This window comes from Saccopteryx leptura, chromosome 4 (genome assembly GCF_036850995.1).
Source record: "Saccopteryx leptura isolate mSacLep1 chromosome 4, mSacLep1_pri_phased_curated, whole genome shotgun sequence".
In the NCBI taxonomy this organism is placed as follows: Eukaryota; Metazoa; Chordata; class Mammalia; order Chiroptera; family Emballonuridae; genus Saccopteryx; species Saccopteryx leptura.
The window spans coordinates 60,534,726-60,557,892 of NC_089506.1; the positions used below are offsets into that span (position 1 = coordinate 60,534,726).

At 33.3% G+C, this 23,167-nt stretch overlaps 1 pseudogene; it reads right to left on the reverse strand.

The window, feature by feature from the left end:
• The window catches only part of LOC136404159 (putative nuclear envelope pore membrane protein POM 121B), a 58,570-nt pseudogene extending 41,960 nt beyond the window's left edge, over nt 1–16,610 (reverse strand).
• Nucleotides 16,611–23,167: the final 6,557 nt, after the last annotated feature.

The following is a 23,167-nucleotide window of genomic DNA, read 5'->3' on the forward strand; positions in this document are numbered from 1 at the left end:
TTAAAAATAAAAATTATAACTTAAACTAATGCTGTTGTTTTAAGTTTTAAATATTCCAAACACTTATATTATGGACTGATTCCAGAATATATTACAAGATTAAAATTAGAAGCAAAATTACTGACCAGAGAGTTAACCAATAATTAACTCAACTTGCAAGATTTCTTTTTTTTATTATTTATTTATTTATTTATTCATTTTTAGAGAGGAGAGAGAGAGGGAGAGAGAGAAACAGAGAGAGAGAGAAGGGGGGAGGAGCTGGAAGCATCAACTCCCATATGTTCCTTGAGCAGGCAAGCCCAGGGTTTCAAACCGGCGACCTCAGCATTTCCAGGTCGATGCTTTATCCACTGCACCACCACAGGTCAGGCCTCAACTTGCAAGATTTCTAATAAATATTGAAAAATTTATCAAAATTCAGTTTGTTTTTTGAACTTCTAGATATGTTTATTTTATATAGCCATCATCAAAGGAGAACCACAAGTCAATTTTTAATAGTTTATATTTTTCTTTCTCTTGGTGTAATTATTAAATTTCATAGCTTTTCAGAGATACTCTTCAGAGATACTTTTGTTTTCAGAGATACTTTTAGAGTTATATTATTGAACACTTTGTATTAGAAAAGTAATGTTATAGACTAAATACTTGTATCTCCTCCCCAATTCATTTGTTAAAACTCTGTCTCCCAATGTGATAGTATAAGTGGTGGGGCATTTGGAAGGTAATTAAGATACATGAGATCTCAAGGTGAAACCCTCCTGAGTGGGATTAGTGCCTTTATGAGAAAGGTTGCTTCCTCTCTTGGCTTCTACCATGTGAGGAAACAGCCAGAACTCCACAGAAACAACCCAGAAAAGGACTCTCATTAGAACCTCACCATTTGAAACCCTTATTTAGACTTCAGCTTCCAGAATTGTGAGAAATAAATTTCTGTATTTAAAGCCTGCCAATATATGGTACTTTGTTATAGCAGCCCAAATTAAGACATAATGACTAGAGATTAAATAATAAGATATTGGGTTTATATAGCTTTAATAATTTAATCCTATTTACAAATTACTTTTTAAAAAACCATGTTGTTATGAACATTACCATTTCCCATATTCAATGAATGACACAATTCTACTCATATCTAATGTATTTTCAACTTCTGTTTCTCACAACCACTGTCTCCATACAAACCCTATTTCTACGTTAATCCCATATGGCCAACAGAATTTTTCACGTGTATTATTTCCACTATTCAATATACCAAAATTTTTATTGTAATGTTTCTAAAAGTTTACTGTAAATCATTTTACACTAAAAATCTTCAAAGACTTTAAAATGAACAGGAGCACTCGCAACAAACAAGTTGATTCAAATAATTTACTACAATTGATACATGTACATTTCTGGGAGATATACTGTTAGAGATTACCTTCCCATGTTCATTCAAGTAAATGCCACATATTTTTTAATTGTTTGGATTATAAATTGAAGACAACTAATCTTAACGAAGGCAATATAGGACTGTAAATTAAACACAACCTATTATAGTGTAAAACATATTGAAGATGCCAACAAAAATACGCACAAAACACAGAATTAGACCAGAAACCAAAATAAAAAATGAAAAAAAGAAACTCGAGAATCCTCAACATATATTAAGCAGGATTAACAGGGATAGATCAAAGCAATACAAAATAAAGGAAATAAAAATCATCTTTTGTATATAGTAAGTTCATAACTCAAAAATACAGAAGGATAAGTGAGGAAGACATATCATGTCTTTCCTTTCTAATCTATCTAATCAAAGACTTGGGTCCTGCACCAGAAAATTAGATCTTAGTCTTTTCTAAAACATCCAAAAAATACAGAGTGAAAGAATAAGGAAGACAGTCATTTTAGCTCTGATTTCTATTCTTGAAGATGAAGACTCCATGAGAAATAGAGGTAGTAATGGGAAGAGAAGTGCAAAAAGACTTTCAGCTCTACAAAATGTAGTTTATTTGTTGATGTTTTCCATCAGTTCAAATTGCTTGATAACAATGCAGTGAGACTCTAAGAAACCATTACCGTGTGTGTGTGTGTGTGTGTGTGTGTGTGTGTGTGTGTGTGTGTGTGTAAGTACATGGAGTGAGGGCCTCAGGAAAATAAGAATTTGAATGGAAGTTTTAGGCACCAGTCTGACATCTACCTCAACTGGAACTGTTAAATACAATACTATATGGATGCTTGGGGTGATATGTTCAAGATGCAGTGTGCAGATGTTTTATTGAGTTGTACACTTGAAACCTTTATGATTTTCAAACCAACATTATCACAATGAAGTCAACTAGTTAATAAAAAATAAAATGAAAATGAAAATTTTAAATATGTAGTATCAGGGAAAGGGTAATTCATTCATATGAGCCATTATAAATACCTTGAAGTTGGACCAGTACTCAATATGGTATGATGTTGGTTTAGGAAACAAATAAAACATGAGACATACTCATTGAATTCAACACATTTCACAGGAGTGTCTAATAAAGGAAAGAAAGAAACATAAATGTAAACAAACAAAATGATACATCTGAAAAGATGAAGAATGCAGAAGAATATTCCACAAATCTTAATTAAGCTTCAGCCATAGAATGTAAAAAGAATTGGTCAATATGAAACAGGAATATACAGAGATAAGAACAGTGTTCAGATAACAAAATAAAAAAAATAAAAAGAGAATAGTTTACAATGAAAATAAAATAAAAGATAAATGAGTAAGATATGGCAGGTTTACAAGGGAATTAAATTTGTGCTGCATAAATCTGATTGAGTGAAATAAACAACAGATTTAATTATTCTGAGGAAAAGGCAAAAGTATTAATAGAGATGACAGATAATAAAGAAACAATAAACCACAGACTTGTTTACCTGAAAAAGAGAAAACCAGTAGATCAGAAACAAGAATTTCATTAAGGAAAAAAACCTCTGAGGGAAAAAAGACCAACGTGTATGTAGATGAAATGCAATTGCCACATTGATGGCAAATTTTAATTTTTCTAAACTGAGCCTGTAAAATCTTTAAAAAAGGTTTTAAAAACTAAGAATAATATTTTTACTAAGTAATAAAGTTTTCCTTAGAGATTTACCTATTTTTTTTATTGGAATCTATGTGCCTCTCACAGCCCAAAATTCTGGTGGAAAATGTCTAAAACTTGAGTAAGTACACTATGTGCAGGACACAAAGAAGATGCATAAATTACTACAAGATATTACAGTCATGTTAATTAATTTTGAATTTGTTAATTATATCCCAATCATTCAAGTAAGATACGTACTCTATTCATAGAAAATTTGTAAACAATGACATATGTAGTTCTTCATGAATATTACTGAAATAAAAAATATGACACATTTAAAATAAAATACTTCCAAAAGTAATTAAGATTATTAAATTAAAATGATATGTTTTATTAAAATAAGTTTATATTTTTTGAGTGATATTGTTTTTCTGTCTGATTTCAGGTTACGTTAAAATAATTTGTTGAATTTTTTTCTTCTACTCTTCCAGGCAGGGCTGCTCATAGGCATGAGGCCTATTCAATCACATAGGATTCATTTCTTTGTCGTTGGCATTGTACAGTTCTTAATAAATTGGGGCCTTGTGTTTTCATTGTGTATTCCCTGGGCCTTGTAAACAATGCCATCAGTATTAGTGCTGCATTTAGGTTCTCTAATTATGTTTATTTACTTCCCTTTCTTCCTTCTTTATTCCTTTTCTTTCTTTAATGATACAGTTATAATTATTTGAGAAGGCAGATATTTTGATCAACTGGAAAATTGTAGCAAATAATAAGATGAACACACATATACTCACACCCCAGCAAGTATTAAATAACCACATAATCTCATGAAAGGAAGCAGACAGAACAAAGTAAGTAGAAGGATATTAATTAAAAAGATTTTTATAAAGATGTATAAAGGAGAATTTCTTCAAAAACTATTGTTAAAATGCTGTGTACATCTACTCTTTTTACCATAATGTAGATAAGTGCTCCTCACCTCAAGCCTAGAGACCGTGTTAAGAGATAAATGGTTAGAGAGTTTGACTGTGCCCATTGTTCTTTAAAACAGTGGTCCCCAACCTTTTTTGGGCCATGGGCCAGTTTAATGACAGAAAATATTTTCACAGACCGGCCTTTAGGATGGGACAGATAAATGTATCACATGACCAAGACAAGCATCAAGAGTGAGTCCTAGACGGATATAACAGAGGGAATCTGGTCTTTTTTTTAAAAAAAAATAAAACATCGTTCAGACTTAATTATAAATAAAACGGAAACAATGTAAGTTAGTTATTCTTTCTCTGCGGACTGGTTCCAAATGGCCCACAGACCTGTACTGGTCCACGGCCTGGGGGTTGGGGATCACTGTTTTAAGAGATACAGATTTGGTGTCTTGACCTCATTTGAAAGAACAAGATATGAAAGAGTGGCCTGACCAACCCTGTAACTATAAGCAGAGAGAAAAGCATGCATACTTAAGGTAAGGATAGGGATTTTTCTTATGCTTAGTGATTCTGTAAAAAATCTTACCCTAGATTTTTCTCTCAGTGGTAAGACTACCCAACAAACACAACATATAAAACTTGAAAGGCAACAAAGGACACAAAGGGTAGGTTAGCTTTGAGGGAGCAGATCACGTCACCATTGCCAGAGAGCTCAGCAGTTGTCCCTAGCAGAGAGAATTCCTTGTAGAATCCATAAATTTCGTACACTGGTTATTTGAATCTTTCTCAAATATCTCCATGTTCTTGCTAATTTTTTTGAGTTTACAGTGCTTAGCAATAATATTTTTTATTATTTTTCTTAATTTATGTTTTTATTTTCTGTTGTTATTTATAAGTTTAAGGGGGAGGAAACTCTTTGACATACCAGTCTCTGGCTTACAGCCCTTACTCCTCAATTATAGGGAACAAAATCATAAATTTGACTTTGCAGCACTGAATTCCTAGCATCAACTTTCTAACCTGGGACAGTCCAATTTTGTGCAAATATGTAGAAGAGGAAACATCAATTATCTGAATTGCTGGTACAAGAAAGGAAAGAGCATGACCAGGATGTGGCACAGTGCATAGTGTTTGGGACATGGAAGACACAGGTTCAAAACCCGAGGTTGCCAGCTTGAGCATGCAATCATAGACATGACTCCATGATCACTGGCTTGAGCCCAGGGTTGCAGACTTGAGCAAGGAGTCACTGGTTTTGTTGTAGTCTCCCTGTCAAGACAAGGCACATATGAGAAAACAACTGATGAACAACTAAGGTGCTGCAATAAAGAATAGATGTTTCTCATCTCTCTCCCTTCCTGTCTGTCTGTCTTATTTATCCCTCTCTCTGACTCTCTCTCTCTCTGTTTCTATAAAAAGAAAAATAAATAAAAAGAATAGGACATAGTAAATTGATTTCAAATGTACTTCTTTAATATTCTAAACTTATATTATTTTTAAAAAGTCTTCTGAGACATAAAACTGAAGAACAGGGCTGTGCATACTTCCTAGATTACATGCATTATATTTTTTAAGACTGCAGAATCACTGTTCATCTCCCATCCAAACTATGTGGTGAAGATAATGATGGTGGGGTATGTAAAATGCAGTAGTTCATTGCTGTTTGCCCCACCCCCAGAAATTACTGTATATATTGCTTTATATCTTTTAGTCTATTTTTCAAAATCCTTATTCTACCTTTCTCTCAATCAGTGTATTTTCTCTACTGGCTTCCTTCTTCTGCTACCATTATGTGACCCCTAGCCTTTCCTTCCTCTGTGTTCGAGGGTTTCAAATTTTTTGAAAGAGAATATGCATATAATCATGCCTGATGTTGGGCCAGTTCACCAAATCCAAAAGGATCAGAGTAAATACCAAGTTACAAGGTCAGAAAGTTTTCATCTCTGGAGCTGATTTCTGCATGAACAGAACTAAAGGAAGTCTTTTTTAAAAAAAAAACAAAAAAACCCCCACACATTCTAGGTTAAAGGTTACAACAAAAAGCAAAGAATACCTACCAAATCTTTACTTCCCAGCCTTAATTCTTATACAGATTACTATTTTAAATCAAAGAAACATATTATATCAAATTTCTGAGTTTAAGTTTAAAATAAGTAACTTTTTTTCAAAAGAATTAAGTTTGTGAAGGTGATATTTACCCACATCAGAAAAGATATTTTATTGAGACTAAATAATGTATTTCAAAGGAAATATTTTATTCTACTTAATTTTTTTTCTTAAGTTATGTGATTCTTATCTATTGTTCACTTTGTGGCTAGCAACCCTGTTAAAGAAAAAATATTCTCAAAAACATGGATGTTAAGAACAGATGCACCTCCATGTTCATCGTAGCATTATTTACAGTGGCCAAGACATAGAAACAACCAAAGTGTCCTTCAGTAGAGAATTAGGTAAAGAAGATGTGGTACACTCATAAAATGGCATACATTCAGTCATAAGAAATGATGACATAGTGACATTTATGACTGCATGGATGGACTTTGAGAACATTATACTGGGTGAAATAAGTAAATCAGAAAAAGCTAAGAACTGTATGATTTCACACTTAGGTGGGATATAAAACTGAGAATCATGGACATAGATAAAAGTGAAATGGTTGCCAGGAAGAGGGGGACATGTGGGGAACACATTTAAAGAAGGACAAATACAAGGCGACAGAAAATGATTTGACTTTGTGTGATGGGTATGCAACATAATCAACAGTTCAAATGCTATAGAAATATTCACCTGAAACCTATGTACACATATTGATAAATGTCACCCTGTTAGATTTAATTTTCTAAATAAAATTTTTTTAAAAAGAAAAAAATATCCCAATGCTTGGTAAAACAGTAAGTCAGACTTTCTTCAGGAAGGCTTCTACAGTGGTTTTTGTAGGAGGAAAGTAGAACTCAACCTCTGTCCGTTATGACAAAATCTCATTGCAGGAATCCCTATAGAGGGCATCATAGCCACCTTTGTCCTACCAACACATTAGAAGAGAGTTCTCAAATCTGAATATATTTCAAAATGGACTCAGTCCTGAGCGTCAAAATTGATCAAAGTGTTATAATTTTATTGCTCCTTTTCTTATATCTAGCTGTTTTTAAATGATTATCATGTGAAAATCTTTATGTTCCTTTTTTATTAGACAATATTTTCTTATGCTACAATTATCACTACTACTATTATCTAATAACACTTCATAATTACTATTAGTAGTGCTTATTAATGTTAATATTAGCTAATATCTATATATTTTTAAGTAATTTAAACTCATTCTCAAATATCAGCTTATTTAATTTTTAATAATATATCAGTGAAATTATTATTCCAAATTTTAGGTTAATACATGTGCTGACTGGAAGCATCAAGTAATTTTTTTTCAACACCAAAATTCTACCTTGTAGGCTAAAATTCTCAACAAAATATTAGCAAACTGGATTCAGCAATACATTATAAAGATGATACATCATGATCAACTGGAATTTATTCCTGTGAGGCAGGCTGGTACAATATTCCCAAATCAATAAATGTGATTTATCACATAAACAAAATGAAAGCTAAAAATCACATGATTATATCAATAGATACAGGAAAAGCATTTGATAAAATCCAGCACCCATTTATGATCAAAACTCTGAGCAAAGTGGAAATATGGGGAAAATACTTCAACATAATAAAGACCATCTATGACTAATTCACAGCCAACATCACATTCAATGGACAAATTAAAAACAATCTCCTAAGATCAGGAAGAAGACAGGGATGCCCCCTTTCACCATTGTTATTCAACATAACAACCAGAAATAAAAGGCATCCAAATTGGAAAAGAAGAAGTAAAACTGTCATTATTTGCTGCTGACATAATACTGCTCACAAAAAACCCTTAAGTCTCAGTCAAAAAACTACTAAACCTGATAAATGAATTTGGCATGGTGGCAGAATATAAAATTAATATTTAGAAATCAGTGACATTTTTATATACCAACAATAAACTGTCAGAAAGAAAAATTAAGAAAACAATCCCCTACACTACCGCAACAAAAAAATAAAGTACCTAAGAATAAACTTATCCAAGGAGATAAAAGTCTTGTACTCAGAAAATTAGAAGACATTGAAAAAAGAAATCAAGGAAGATCCAAATGAGTGGAAGCATATACTGTGCTCATGGATAAGAAGAATTAACATCATTAAAATGTCTATATTACCCAAAGAAATTTATAAATTCAGTGCAATTCTTATTAAAATACCAATGGCATACTTCAAAGATGTATTAATAGAAGAAGTATTCCAAAAATTTATTTGGAACCAAAAAAGAATGCAAATAGACTCAGCAATCTTGAAAATAAAGAACAAAGTCAGAGATATCACACTTACTGATAACAAGTTATACAACAAGGACATTGTAATCAAAATAGCTTGGTATTGGCTTAAGAAGAAGCATACAGATCAATGAAATAGAATAGAGAACCCCAAAATAAACCCACACCTTTACAGCCAATTGATATTTGACAAAGAAGGCAAGAGTATAAAGTCAGTCTTGTTAATAAATGGTTTTGAAAAAATTTAACAGATACATGAAAAAAAAAAGTAGACCACCAACTTACATCATTCACTAAAATAAACTCAAAATGGATAAAAAACTTAAATGTAAGTTGTGAAACCATAAAAGTCTTGGAATAAAATATGGGTAGCAAACTCTGATATTTCTAATAGCAATATTTTTGCCAATGTATCTCCATGGGCAAGTCAAATAAAAGGCAGAATAAACAAATGGGACTATATAAAATTAAAATGCTTTTGCACAGCAAAAGACACCATTACCAAAATAAAAAGACAACCCACACAATGAGAGAACATATTCACCTTTATGTCTGATAAGGGTTTAATAACCAGAATTTATAAAAAACTTCTAAAACTCAACACCAGGAAGGTAAACGATCCAACTAAGAAATGGGAAAAGAAACTGAGTAAACACTTCACTAAAAAGGACATGCAGATGTCCAAAAAACATATGAAAAAACGTTTAATGCCACTAATATTCAGAGAAATGTAACTTAAAACCACAATGATATACCACCTCACACCTGTCAGAATGGCGCTCATTAACAAATCAACACACAACAAATGCTGGCGAGACTGTGGAGAAAAGGAAACCCTCCTGCACTGCTGTTGGGAATGTAGACTTGTGCTGCCACTGTGGAAATCAGTATGGAACAGCTTTTTGACCCAGCTATCCCACTTTAAGGAATATATCTCAAGAATCGAAAACACTGATTCAAAAGGAGATATGCACCTACATGTTTACTGCAACATTGTTTACAATAGCCAAGATCTGGAAATAGCCCAAGTGTCCATCAGTGGATGAGTGAATAAAAAAGCTATGGTACATATACACAATAAAATACTATGTGGCCATAAAAAAGGAAATCTTACCTTTGTGATGGCTTGGATGGACCCGGATATAATTATAATAAGTGAAATAAGTCAGGCAGAGAAAAACAAGTATCATATTATTTCATTTTTATGTGAAATCTAATGAAGGTAAACTGAGAAACGGAATAGAGGCAAAGGTCAGGTTGCAGGCAGCAGAGGGGCAACTATCAGAGGAAAGGGTTTGAGGAGACAGGATCAGAGAAAGTGAAGGGATTAGTGAAATAACATATACATAACACATAGATACATATAACAGGACAACAAATCCAGATGGAAGAGGGAGAGGGAGTCCAGAGAAGGGAGGCAAAGGATGTGTAATGTAATGGAGGCAAGTTGTTGGGGGGTGAGGGTGTTATATCGACTGAGACACTGGAATCCATGTTAACACAATAAATTTAAAAAATTTAATAAAAAAAAGAATTTTAAAACATGCTACCTTGTGACTAAGCCTAGACTTGAACCAATAAATTAAGAACTGTTGTTATTAGTTAGTACATTCTATTGTTTCTTATACAAAACAATGAAAATCTTAGGTTTCAGAAATTTTTATTAGTACTAATTCTCAGACACCTCATATAGACATTTTTTTAAATGTAAACCTAAATTAGAAATGTTTTTTTTATCAAGGGAATAACAAGAAATCGTATAGCAAATGAATTTCTTCTTTGTTGTAAACTCATTCTAGTTGCTTTAATAAGTATCATCTCAATTGTTTATCTTCACAAAAAAGTTTGGAGTTATGTATTATCTATTTTTTTTCATATAAGAAAACTAAGGTACAAGGAGGTTAATGGGCAATTATCTTTTTAAAAGCCTGTGATGCTTATCTAATAAGGATGATGAATAACCACTTACTTAGTGGTAAGACACAATAAATAAATGAGAGGATAAAAGGAATTTAGTTGAATAAAAAAAGTTCAAAATTTTATCAAAGTAATATTCTTTAGAAAATATTATAATTAGAAAACCTAATTTCTCCTTTGTTTTACCCTGGATGATTGCAATTCAATGAGAGTCTTTGATATTTCCTGTTTATTTTAGGCATTTTTAATGCAATACATAAATACATAAATATTCTTTCTTTTTTGTTTATTTAATTTTTTAGTGAGAGGAAGGGAAGCAGAGAGACAGACTCTCACCCACACCCTCACCAGGATACACCCAGCAAGTCCAGCTAGGGAGGGGCCAATGCTTGGCCCTACTGGAGCCGTTGCCCAGCAACCTAGCAATTTTTTTTTTTTTTTTTTTTTTTTTTAGCAGCTGAGGTGGAGGCCACAGAGCTATCCTCAGCACATAGGACTAAATCACTCAAATTAATCTAGCCATAGCTGCAGGATGGTAAGAGAGAGACACACACACAAAGAGAGAGAGAGAGAGAGAGAGAGAGAGAGAGAAGGGGAGGAGAAGGAGGAGGTGTGGAGAAACAGATAGCCACGTCTCCTGTGTACCCTGACCAGAAATCGAACCTGGGACATCCACACACTGGGCCAACTTTTTACCATTGACCCAGCTGGCTAGGGCCATATGTATGTTCTTTAATAATGGTGTTTTTCTTGTATCTATATTGAGTTTATTTTTCAGATTCTTACATTTTATAACATCAACTCTGTTAGATGAGAACAGGTTCCCCAAATCTGGCAATGCTTTCAAAATGACACAAGAGTTTAAGTTATTATATATAAAATGTACTAGTATTTTATTAGTTATGTCATAACTTTACAATTTTTTAATAAAAAGTTATATCTTCAATAAAAAGTAGAGATAGAGTGTGTAGTTATTTTTCAAACCACTATAGTAATCCCTCTATATCAGGGAGAAGAAAAGGTGGTGTTGGGTACAGGAGCCCAGTAGATACCAAAATTCATTAATGCTCAAATCTCTTATGTAAAAATGTGGAACAATGCATGCAGTGATTCTCTGCATTTGCAGATTCCCAACCGCAGTTGAAAAATACTGTTTACCCTGGAGACAGGTTTTAATAATTTTAGAGAGCAGAGACAGAGAGAGTGAGAGACAAGGTGGGAGAGCAGGAAGCATCAACTCCCCACATGTGCCTTGAAGATGCAAGGCCAGGGCTCTGAACCAGCCACCTCAAGTGTCCCAAGTCGATGCTTTATCCACTGTACCACCACAGGTCACTGACTACTTTTCATGCTATTATTTTCCCTTGTATGGTTTATATGTAATTCTTACATATACATTGAAAATATCTGGTCATATATTTTTGTTGTAAGCTCTTCTAAAACTTTGTGGTGTTAGAGATGCCCACACATATTTGTACATGTTTATATTAACCACGTTAACATCTCTCCTCTCTGTACAGTTCTATAGTAATTACTCTTGATTCTTTTTTCCCTCATATGTTTTAATTTATAAACACTATTTTCTCTTTCATTTCTTTTTAATCTCTTGTTTCTTTATTAAAATATTATTTTAATGGTTAAGTATTAGAAAATGTGCATATTTAAAAATCAAAGCAAACAAATAATTACTATGATGGAGTTCAAAATTTACAAGTCATAGCACTAAATTAAAAAAAATCTATGATGAAGCAAATGTTTCTATTTTTATTTTTTAACATTTTTATAAAAATTATTCAGTTTATGCATATACTGTAAATCCAATGTATGTTTAGTAATAAGCAATGTCCAAATATCCCAGAGTTAAGAATACTTTTAAAAGACATTATCATGCATTAAGAAAAAGTGTTCAACACTATCACTTATAGGCTTTGACTCATGACAGATGAAATAAACCAATCTATTTTTAAAGACTTAGAGGGAATCAGTAATTTCCTTTTTAATTCATATATTGCTGTCTATTCTAATATGCAGTTAATTAACTAAGAAAATATTTAGACTTAACTCTTCAAAACTTTCTCAATTTATTCAAAGGTCACCAATATTGAAAGAAAAGTCATTAATTTATTCCCTACCCTTTCTTCTTCCTTTTTCTCCCTATTTTCAAGAATTGTTTATAAGATTTACATACTGTCTTTATAATTGAATTGTATGCAATTAAATAATTGTTACAACTTTACTGCTGAATCTAAGAGCTCTTCCATATCAAGTTATGTTAAGACATATTTCAGCTGAGAGAGTTAAGTAATTTACATAAAATTATTTCTCTCCCATATAAAATGGCCAAGGTGGAGTCTTCCATCATGCGCCAACTCAGTTCCCAGTGTTACTCAAGTGACTGCTCCACCTCCAGATTTTTTTATCAACATTCCAAATAGTAGGAGGAAGTTTCCTCTTAATGGAAACTCTTGCAAATCGTATTCACACTTTTGTTTATATTCCATGGCCAGTGTCACACTAAGTTTTAAAAGTGTTGGCAAAATGAGGCAATTGCTGTATATCACCAAGTCCCCAACTAAACACTGGCAATTATTCGTCTCTATAAACATGTAAGACAGATTTTGTTTGACTCACCCCATCTCTATCAAAACATCAAACTGTTTAATTAATTCTAGTAAATAAAATTGTTATACAGCTTTAGTTAATCCTGATTGATAAATTACATTCTTCTAATCCTAAAGCTGTAACAGCCAGCCATTTGTTTTATAAGTTTAGCTCTAAGATAAATTTTCTAAATGTGTAATTGATTGTGCTAAAGGCACAAAAAAAAAATCCTTATTTAAAAATTAACAGTTACTTCAGTAAACTAGAGTATTATCTACAATCTTAACATTTAGGTTTAGATTTCTATGTCAATAATTAATCTTTCTAAGGCCAGAAATGTCATTAGATTTTAGTTTTTGAAAATGGTAATTTTTTTGGAAATTGCATAAGTATTTATTTTTCATTGTGATTTCTCACCAGCAACTTAATCTACTGAGAAGACTATACTGTGATTTCAACATTTTAAAAACAATACACAAATCAATGTCATTGCCATCAGATAAACAAATAAAAATTAACATAATGAGTCATCATACTTTCACACTAAGTTTCTGGCTTTTCTGTAGTTATTCTGGATTTTACTATGCATTGAGTCAAAACGACTAATGCAAACAGATATAATAAATGGCAGCTTCAAACAAAAGTATAAGAAATTAGATTTGCTGTGCCTAGTGTAATCATTTTATATGAGAATTAACCTAAACATAAAAACTGGCTTGTTACTATATACTAATGGATTTTAAAAGTGTATTTTTCTGTGTAAAATTTTTTTTTACATTTTATTTATTGATTTTTAGAGAGAGAAGGGGGAGGAGCAGGAAGCATCAACTCCCATATGTGCCTTGACCAGGCAAGCCCAAGGTTTTGAACCGGCAACCTCAGTGTTCCAGGTCGATGCTTTATCCCACTGCGCCACCGCAGGTCAGGCTTTCTGTGTAAAATTTTACTAGTTAGAATGATAATTTATTTTCTATCATATAATTTTCCAGTATAAATAAAATAATGAGAAAAATTAAAAAATAGGGAAAAACACCTTATACTTTAAAATATATTAACTATCTCTGAGACTAATCTCTTTATGATATATTAAATATTACATATGAATATTAATACAAAGAAAACTAATTTAAATCCCCTATAGGCTAAATTATACCTGGTTGTCCTTATTAAGATGCTTTACTTCTGGTACCCGTGTGGTATAATTTCCATGGCAATCCTGCTTGAGAAAGATTTTTTTACTTTTTAATCATCATTATTACAAATTTTAATCCTGCTGCTACTTTGGACTCCACTTTGGGATAAACATTAGGTCCCATATACTTACAAATTAGTTGTCAGTGGATATTGACAGCTATTCAACATAAACTAGATGCTACTCTTTTTATTAGCACATAGTCTCACTTACAATGTGTTTCACCATGCTACAAAATCAAGCCAAAAGAATGTGAGACATATTTTATGAATTATCCAAACGAATATGTTGAAGAAGGTGTGCCTCCTCCACACTTTCTCTTTCTTTCTCTGAGCAGATAATTCTTTTTTTTTTTTTTAATATTTTTTAATTTTATTTATTCATTTTAGAGAGGAGAGAGAGGGAGAGAGAGAGAGAGAGAGAGGAGAGAGAGACAGGGGAGGAGCTGGAAGCATCAACTCCCATATGTGCCTTGACCAGGCAAGCCCAGGGTTTCGAACCGGCGACCTCAGTATTTCCAGGTCGATGCTTTATCCACTGCGCCACCACAGGTCAGGCGCTGAGCAGATAATTCTAAGAATAAGTTACAGTGATTGACAAAGCCTTAAGATGAAAAGTACTTCAATACCTAAAGTGGCTCCAACCACCACCCCATGGAGAAGATCCACCAGCTACCCTGTAGCATGATTCTATATCAATGGAGTGGAAATGTACTTCATCATGTTCAGGGTTTATACTATATAGGTTTATTTGTCACTGCCTATTCTACTCTAGCTATACAGAGCCAAATTTATTCTCTTTAAGGTTAATCTTTTATTTCAATTCTCTTTTTACAAGCTCCTCATGCATTTATACCACTCCTAATGGACCAAAGTATGATTTTCTAAGATAAAAAATAATATGATTAAACAAAGTAAAAATAAAGATTTCTAGTGTAAGAAATATACACTATAAAAATATGGTATTAAATGATAAATATTTATCTACCAATTACTTGGATTAATATATACATACATGTTAATACTGCTAATTTAATGTGGAAAACAAGTCTGTCTGCATTTTGATGTTTGATAACAGGTTTAAAGCCTACCTCTCCCCCTTTGTCTCCACATTTAAGCAAGTCAATAAAAATGTCTGGGTCCTCTCTCATTTGACACTGACAATCCTTTGACACTGATTCAGACCACACAACCATGGCCAGTGTGAGAATTGTCACCATGGCCCTACTCTTTAAACACAATAAAAGCCAAAAGCAGTTTCTCCTCTTGGGTTTTTCTAACCTTTTATAGACCATCTTGAGTTTTGCCTTGCTTTCTCCAGAAAATCTTATTATATAAATCATACAAAATTCTCTTGTGTTTGTGTATTGTAATCAGTATCAAATCCAATGTACTGACTAAAAGGAAGTCGATTTCACATCCGCAGGGTGACCACAAAACAACATGTTTTATTTTATTCATAAAAACAAATACCCATATATAACGTAGTCTTTAAATTGATTGCACGTTTTGGCTACAAGCTTACTCTTATTTTGCTTGTTCTCTTAGTTACATAAAATTTCACTTCCCAGCTTGTACAACATGAGAAAAATATAACTTATTTTGAAATAACTAAGTACAATATTTAATTTTTATCATTGTGTTCATTTATTGTCAATTTTCTAAGTATGTTAAAAATATATATTACCACCTGACTAGGTGGTGGTATGGTGGATAGAACATTGCCTTGACTTGAGCCCAAGGTTGCTGGCTTGAGCAAGGGGTCACTAGCTCATAACCCCCCCCATTCAAGGCACATATGAGAAAGCAATCAATGAATAACTAAGGTGCTGCAACACGAATTGATGCTTCTCCTACCTCTCTCTTCCTATCTGTTTGTATCTTTCTTTTCTTCTCTCTCTCTTTCTCTCTGGCAAAAAAAAAGACTATTACCAACATAGAGAGTCCTCAGATTATGGCAGAGTTCCATTTCAATGTAAGTCAAAATACACCATAGCCTAGGTCACTTACCTATCATAACACAGTTATAAAATCATAATCTAGAACATAAAAACACAACTAAGCCACAGTAAAAGGAAAAGGACATAAATATACTGTACTATACACTGTACTGTAGTAACAGAAAAAAAATAAGTGTAAAAAAAAATTCCTTACCTTCATTCCTGTGGTTGGTTTGCACACTGAAAGGGCATTGCAAGGTAGGAGAGGATGACATATTGGAAGAAGGAAGCTGGAGAGGCAGGAGAACCTGCAGAAAATGCTGGAGATACTGGGTCAGGTGAATCAGGATTGTATAAGGAACATGCAGGAGATGCTGGAAATTATTCTACCTGAACTATAGGTGTTCCGTCTTGAGAAGCAGCTGGTGGAGAGGGCACAAGATCTGTTGCAGGCATCTCTACCTTCTTGAAGAATGGTTCCAGGCTAGTTTGGAAGGATGACTTCTTCTCTTCCAAGATCTGTTTATAGCACTGCAAGGCATCCCCTACAGCTCTGTAGACCTTAATAAATCTGTCATTGCTGGGGTCCTCAGCCTGAAATTTTGGCAACCCATCCTCTACCATAGAAAAACCTACACTGACAGTGTAAGCCAAAGCACTTTCATCTCAATTTTTTTTTAAGTTTTTATGGGAATGAGCATCATAAACTCGAAACACTGCATGTCGTGACTATCATAACCTGAGGACCTCCTGTATACTAGAGCTTCTTTCACTAAAGTTAGATATACTTTATCTGTCATAGAAAAATACCGGTGTTACTAGCCCATTTACTCCTAAACAAGTATTATTGACCTATATCTGTCTGCATCTCCTAAGGGCTATATAAAGTAGAAATAATAATTTCAAGTATATCAATCTGTGTTCAAACCACTTTGCAATGAAAATAGTTTTATATAAGTTAAATTCAATGTAAGAGTTAATGCTCTATCTAAGGAAAAACAAAAACAAATGGAAGATGAGCTTTTCTACTAATAGTATCTAGCTAAAGTATTATTCTTTGAATAAGAAACAATTTTAATGTCTTATTATTTGGGTGTTGATATATTTTATGGTCTAAATTAGGACAGTTTGAATAGTGAAATGGAATGTTAACTCTTATGCCAAGATTACATGTATAAACTAAGACATTTTTTATAAACTATTCCCTACATTCACTTTACGTACAGTAAAGTAAATAGAAAGAGATCAGCTGATCTTCAGCCAGATCTAAATGTAAAACTCAGAATTATAAATTTTCTAGAAGAAAGCAACAAAAAAGTAATTAAATAGCTACCAATAGGAAATTTAATAAGTGCAAGATATGTTTACATGATGGAGTAATTTACTACTCTTCAGATGAATTAAGAGAATTAAATGTATCTTCAGAGGTGGATATCAAAAACATGATAATGAGTGAAAATAAGTGAATTAACAGGTTGAATAATGATAACACATATTGTATTGTATAATAACTTCATGTTTTAAAAATGTCTAAAAAATAAATGTATATAATCATTAGGAGAAAAGAAATTTTGATAATTGTCAAATATAAGCTTAGAAATGTTATTACCAATTAAAATTACATTGATAGGTGCAGACAGCCACTACCTGTTTAGTTGGAAAGAAACTTGACTACATTGATAGCAATAAAGTTCAATGTTAGGTAGAAATTAGTTTTATAACTTAGTGGTGAACTCACTTTCCAAGACAGATTTTAAAACTCTGTAATTATTTGAACACCTCATGTTTATGTATCTGAGAATTTGCACCTAATTTTACCCCTCCTAGAATCACATTTGCAGTCTTGGTCACCTGGTAAACTAAGTGAGGCTTTAACATAACCTCGTCGTTGTTAATATTTCTAAAGCCTTTCCTGAATGGATCTTTCATTTTCTCTGCTCCTATGATAAGCACCAAGTGCCGATAATACTTGGTGCACTGTACTACTCAGATTTTCTACTAAAACCTGAGATCTTTTGCAGAAGAATTCTTTTTTTTTTATCTTTTTTTTTTTTTTTGTATTTTTCTGAAGCTGGAAACGGGGATAGACAGCAGACAGACTCCCGCATGCGCCCGACCGGGCTCCACCCGGCACGCCCACCAGGGGGCAACGCTCTGCCCACCAGGGGGCGATGCTCTGCCCCTCTGGGGCGTCACTCTGCCCTGATCAGAGCCACCCCAGCGCCTGGGGCAGAGGCCAAGGAGCCATCCCCAGCGCTCGGCCGTCTTTCCTCCAATTGAGCCTGGGCTGCGGGAGGGGAAGAGAGAGACAGAGAGGAAGGAGAGGGGGAGGGGTGGAGAAGCAGATGGGTGCCTCTCCTGTGTGCCCTGGCCGGGAATCAAACCCGGGACTCCCGCACACCAGGCTGACGCTCCACCACTGAGCCAACCGGCCAGGGCAGAAGAATTCTGATGTACAATTTTTATGAGACAGTACAATATTTAGTATGTATTGATAAATATTGATAATAATAAATTACAGTTTTATAATGAGATAAATATATTATTGATTCTGATAAAAGATTTTATGTACATCTGAATCACTAGACTTTAGTAAAATGAGGTAGATAGTATCAGGATGAGCCAGAATTATGCTTTAATATACTAGTAACTTGCTGGAGAAAATAATTCTTAAGTAAACTATAAATTAGCTGTCAATGTTTATTTCATTGTATAATTTATTATATTCTGTTGCACAGAATATTGCACATAAATATTCTCTAGGTACTATTAAAGAGTAGATTCAAAATGTTCAGATAAGAAAGCCAAGAATGCATATTCTACAAATCTGAAAAAAAGAGACAGTTGTTTTCTAACTATGTAAAATTTTATAAATTTTATTTTATAAATTATAAAATTTTGTGGGAAATGTTCTTTCTACTCACTCTTATAATAATCCTATGTTTCAAGCTATTCCAAATTTTAGTATCTTTTAAATACTGGAATTAAATTTTTTCTTTTTTTATTTATTTTTTTATCTTATATTTATTCATTTTAATGCAGTGACATTGATAAATCAGAGTACATATGTTCAGAAAAAACATCTTCAGATTATTTTGATATTTGATTAAGTTGCATACCCCTCACCCAAAGTCAAATTGTCTTCCGTCACCTATATCTTCTTTTCTTTGTGCCCCTCCCCTCTCCCAACCTCGCCCTCTCCTTCTTCGCCCCCCTCCCATCACTCCACCGTCCATTACCATCACATTCTTGTCCATGTCTCTGAGTCTCATTTTTATGTCCCATCTATTTATGGATACATATAGTTCTTAGTTTTTTCTGATTTACTTATTTCACTCCATATAATGTTATCAACTTCCATCCATATTATTGTAAATGATCCGATGTCATCATTTCTTATGGCTGAGTAGTATTCCATAGTAAATATGTACCAAAGCTTTTTAATCCTCTCGTCCTCTGATGAACACATGGGCTGTTTCCAGATCTTCGCTATTGTGCACAGTGCTACCATAAACATGGGGGTGCATTTCTCCTTTTGGAACAGTGCTATGGTGTTCTTAGGGTATATTCCTAAAAGTGGAATAGCTGGGTCAAAAGGCAGTTCGATTTTAAATTTTTTGAGGAATCTCCATACTGTTTTCCACAGAGGCTGAACCAGTCTGCATTCCCACCAGCAGTGCAGGAGGGTTCCCTTTTTTCCACTTCATCGCCAGCACTTATTCTGTGTTGTTTTGTTGATGAACGCCATTTTGACTGGTGTGAGGTGATAACTCATTGTGGTTTTAATTTGCATTTTGCTAATGATTAGTGATGTTGAGCATTTTTTCATATGCCTTTTGGCCATCTGTATGTCCTTTCTGGAGAAGTGTCTATTCATTTCTTGTGCCCGTTTTTGACTGGATTGTTTGTCTTCCTGGTGTTGAGATTTACAAGTTCTTTATAAAATTTGGTTATTAACCCCTTATCAGACGTATTGTCAAATATATTCTCCCATTTTGTCGTTTGTCTTTTTATCTATTCTTATTGCCTTTAGCCATGCAAAAGCTTTTTAGTTTGATATAGTCCCTTTTGTTTATCCTGTCTTTTAACTCACTTGCCCGTGGAGATAAATCAGCAAATATATCGGTGCTAGAGATGTCGGAGAGCTTACTGCCTATGTTTTCGACTAAGATGCTTATGGTTTCATGGCTTATATTTAAGTCCTTTATCCATTTTGAGTTTATTTTTGTGAATGGTCTACGTTGGTGGTCTAGTTTCATTTTTTTTGCAGGTAGCTGTCCCATTTTCCCAACACAATTTATTGAAGAGGCTTTCTTTACTCCATTGTATGCCCTTACCTCCTTTGTAAAATATCAGTTGTCCACAGAGCTGTGGGTTTCTTTCTGGGTTCTCTGTTCTGTTCCATTTATCTATATGCCTGTTCTTATGCCAGTACCAGGCTATTTTAAGTATAATGACCTTGTAGTATAACATAATATCCGGAAGTGTGATGCCTCCCACTTTATTTTTCTTTTTTAAGATTGCTGAGGCTATTCGTGTTCTTTTTTGGTTCCATATTAATTTTTGGAATATTTGATCTATATCTTTAAAGTATGACATTGTTATTTAATTGGTATTGTATTTAATTTATAGATTGCTTTGGGTAATATAGACATTTTAATGATGTTTATTATTCCTATCCATGAGCACAGTATATACCTCCACTTGTTTGAATCTTTCCTGATTTCTTTTATCAATGTTTTATAATTTTTTGAATACAAGTCTTTAGTCTCCAGGTTAAAATACTCCATGGTTCTTTATTTTTTTGGTTGTAATAGTGGAGGGGATAGTTTCCTTAATTCTCTTTCTGACTGTTCATTGTTGGTGTATAAAAATGCCTCTGATTTCTGAGTATTAATTTTATATCATGCCACATTGCTGAATTTATTTATCAGGTCCAGTAGTTTTTTGACTGAGACTTTAGGGTTTTCTATATACAATATCATATCATCTGCAAATAATGATAATTTTACTTCTTCTTTTCCAACATGAATGCCTTTAATTTCTTCTACTTGTCTGATTGCTGTGGCTAGGACATCCAAGACTGTGTTAAATAAGAGTGGTGAAATGGGGCACCCCTGCCTTTTTCCTGATCTTAAAGGGATTGCTTTTAAGTTTTGCCCATTGAGTATGATGTCGGCTGTGGGTTTGTCATAGATGGCTTCTATCATCTTGAGGTATGCTCCCTGTATTCCCATTCTGCTGAGAGTTTTGATCATGAATGGGTGCTGGATTTTATCAAATGCTTTTTCTGCATCTATGGAAATTATCATATGGTTTTTCTCCTTCTTTTTGTTTATGTGATGAATCACATTGATTGATTTGCGAATATTGTACTAGCCTTACCTCCCCAAAATAAATACCACTTGATCATGGTGTATGGTTTTTTTCATATATTGTTGGATCCGGTATGCTAATATTTTGTTAAGGATTTTAGCATCTATATTCATCAGAGATATTGGCCTATAATTTTCTTTCTTTGTGTTGTCTCTTCCTCATTTTGGAAACAGAATTGTACTCGCCTCATAAAAGGAGCTTAGAAGTATTCCTTCCTCTTGAACATTTTGAAATAGCTTGAGAAGGATAGGAGTTAGTTCTTCTTTGAATATTTGGTAGAATTCACTTGTGAAGCCATCAGGCCCAGGACATTTCTTTGTTGGGAGTTTTTGATAACTGTTTCGATTTCATTTGTTGTAATCTGTCTGTTTAGGTTTTCTGATTCTTCCAGATTGATTTTTGGAAGATTGTATGTTTCAAGGAATTTGTCCATTTCATCTAGGTTGTCTAGTTTTTTGGCATACAGTTCTTCATAGTATTTACCTACAATATTTTGTATTTCTGTTGTGTCAGTTGTTATTTCTCCATTCACATTTCTAATGTTATTTATTTGAGTCCTCTCTCTCTTTTTCTTGGTTAGTCTACTTAAAGGTTTATCAATCTTATTTACCTTTTCAAAGAACCAGCCCCTAGTTTCATTGATCCTCTGTATTGTTTCTTTACCTCTATGTCATTTATTTCTGTTTTGATCTTTATTATTTCCTTCCTTCTACTTTATTTGGGCTTTACTTGTTGTTGTTTTTTTCTTGTAGTTCTTTTAGATGCAAGGTTAAGTTGTTTATATGAGCTTTTTCTAGTTTCTTAAAGTGTGCCTGTAGTGCTATGAACTTCCCTCTCAGTACTGCTTTTGCTCTGTCCCATAAATTTTGAGTTGTTGTATGCTCATTGTCATTCGTTTCTAGAAATTATTTTATTTATTTTCTTGATCTCAGCCTTAATCCATTCATTATTTAACAACCTGCTATTTAGTTTCCATGTGTTTGAGAATTTTTGAGTTTTTCTGTTGTGGTTGATTTCTAGTTTCATGCCATTGTGATCAGAGAAAGTGCTTGATATGATTCCAATCTTCTTAAATTTGTTGCGACTACTTTTGTGCCCTAACATGTGGTCTATCCTAGAGAATGTACCATGAGCACTTGAAAAGAATGTATATTCTGCTGCTTTAGGGTGAATGGTTCTGAAGATATCTATTAAATCGAGTTGATCTAGTGTTTCTTTTAAGTCTGCTGTTTTTTTGTTAATTTTCTTTCTTGAGGATCTATCTAGTGATGTTAGTGGGGTATTGAAATCCCCTAGTATTATAGTATTGCTGTTGATCTTGCCCTTTAAATCCATCAAAGTCTGCTTTATATATTTTGGTGTTCCTATATTAGGTGCATAGTTATTTATAATAGTTATATCTTCCTGTTCGACTACTCCCTTTATCATTATGCAGTGTCTTTCTTTATCTCTTGCTATATCCTTCCTTTGTGTTAAAGTCCATTTCATCTGATATAAATATTGCTACCCCTGCTTTTTTTTCCATTTCCATTTGCATGAAATGGTTTTTTTCATCCTTTTACCTCAAATCTATGTGCATCTTTTGTTTTAAGGTGTGTCTCTTGTAGACAGCATATGTACGGGTCCTGTTTTCTTATCCATGCAGCTACCCTATGTCTTTTGATTGGATCATTTAATCCATTGACATTTAAAATTATTATTGATATATAGTTGATTATTGCCATTTTATTCTTTAAAGCTGTATTCCTTTCTTGCTGTATTCTTTTCCCATTTTAATCTGTTTAGAACAGGCCCCTTAACATTTC